The 1776-nt window shown below is 41.7% G+C and overlaps 1 protein-coding gene across 3 annotated transcripts in view; it reads left to right on the forward strand.

Moving 5' to 3' along the window:
• Positions 1–1776, forward strand: part of mgat5b (alpha-1,6-mannosylglycoprotein 6-beta-N-acetylglucosaminyltransferase B) — a 51319-nt gene that overhangs the window by 26068 nt on the left and 23475 nt on the right. The gene's annotated exons all lie outside the window — the stretch shown is intronic.

Consider the following 1776-nt stretch of genomic DNA (forward strand, 5'->3'; position numbering starts at 1 on the left):
ACACACACACACACACACACACACAGGCTTACATATACAAATTTACAAAGTCAAAACAGATGGTTTCATCTAAAATAATAGGAATTGATATATACACACAACATGCCTCCCAGTCAGTCAAACCAGATGGTTTCATCTAAAATAATAGCAATTGATTTTCACACTGGCAAGGTGCAATGAAAGGAGTTCAGAAGGCAGATGGGTCCAGTCCTGTCTCAGACATTTTATCGGCGGCTTGATCTTTCAGAGCTTCTCCGGCTTCACGCTGGCTGGTTCAGGAAAATGACGGTGTACAAGACGAGATTTCCTGTTGATTCTTTTCTGCCAGTGGGTGGTATGAAGCTGGCCCAGATAGGCCGATAATAATGTACACTTGTTATTGAGTACTGTATCCCTTGCTTTAGGGAAGGATAAGCACATTGATGGGCTGCCCTTTGATCTTAAATTTCAGGCTGTGCTGAAAACGTTCTCCATAAGAATAGACTAGGGAGATCAGTGATGTGGGGAAGATGCTGCAGTGGGAATGCTGCTGCTGGTCATGCTATTATTTACCTCACTAATTGGTGTAGTGGTGTATTGAATCACTGCAGTCTGTCTCCATTGGGAATACCATCAGAAATGTTTAAGAAATTGCAAAAGAGTTGCGAGGAAACATCAGGTGTGTGTGTTGTGTGTTGTGTGTTTGTGTGTGTGTGTGTGTGTGTGTGTGTGTGTGTGTGTGTGTGTGTGTGTGTGTGTGTGTGTGTGTGTGTGTGTGTGTGTGTGTGTGTGTGTGTGTGTGTGTGTGTGTGTGTGTGTGTGTGTGTGTGTGTGTGTGTGTGTGTGTGTGTGTGTGTGTGTGTGTGTGTGTGTGTGTGTTGATTCTAACAAAAAAGGTGCAAATTGTAATTTCAATAACAATATATGTGGGATCAATAAACATTAACATTATTATTAAATTATGATCTGATTTGGCTAGCTTACATATCTGAAATGTTTTAGAAATTGCAAAAGAGTTGCGAGGGAAATCGTGGGGTGGTGTGTTGTGTGTGTGTGTGTGTGTGTGTGTGTGTGTGTGTGTGGATTATATGTATATAAGTCTGCAGTGGGGTTCCATTAGGGCTGATTTTGGTCTTTTTTCATCAGGAAATGAAATGTTCAGCCTCAGAGAAAATATAATGGAAGGCAGAAATTGAAGCTAAGTAGGTTGTTCAGGCCCAGACCATATTCCCTCTCCCCACTATGCCCAACTAAGCGTACATATCCCACTCTTTATTTATTTCCATCTGAAATTGGCCAATTAATGGCAGATGCTGACCATCCATAAATAAATAAATCCTTCTCACTGTGACTCTTAATGAATAGAAAACGGTAACATTTCTCCCCATCCTTACTCTCCCACACACTATCAAATTGACAGATTGTAATGTAGGTTGTGCTCCTACAGATTGCCCCAGGCTTGTATCTATTTTCTAATTTACTTTATTATTGCACCATAATTGCAGCATCATCCCCAGTGTAAGTCTTAAACTGGAAGGATTCGCCATAAAAAAGGGAAATGGTGGCAGTGTAGAGTAGACATTGAGATACGAGTTTGAGACTCAAACCTTGTTGACAGGAAGTTCGGTCCTGAAGTGAGAAAGATAGATCCATGAAAATGGAGAGCCATTGTAGTAGGAGTAGTAGAACAAAATAAGAAACACAGTCCTGGGTTTATTGTAATTGAGCTGGCTGTGACATCACTTTAGTCAGTAACGGCAGCACTTCTCGTACACTGGGGGTGGGGGGTCGTGGGGG

The sequence above is a fragment of the Etheostoma spectabile genome, chromosome 15 (genome assembly GCF_008692095.1).
Source record: "Etheostoma spectabile isolate EspeVRDwgs_2016 chromosome 15, UIUC_Espe_1.0, whole genome shotgun sequence".
Classification (NCBI taxonomy): domain Eukaryota; kingdom Metazoa; phylum Chordata; class Actinopteri; order Perciformes; family Percidae; genus Etheostoma; species Etheostoma spectabile.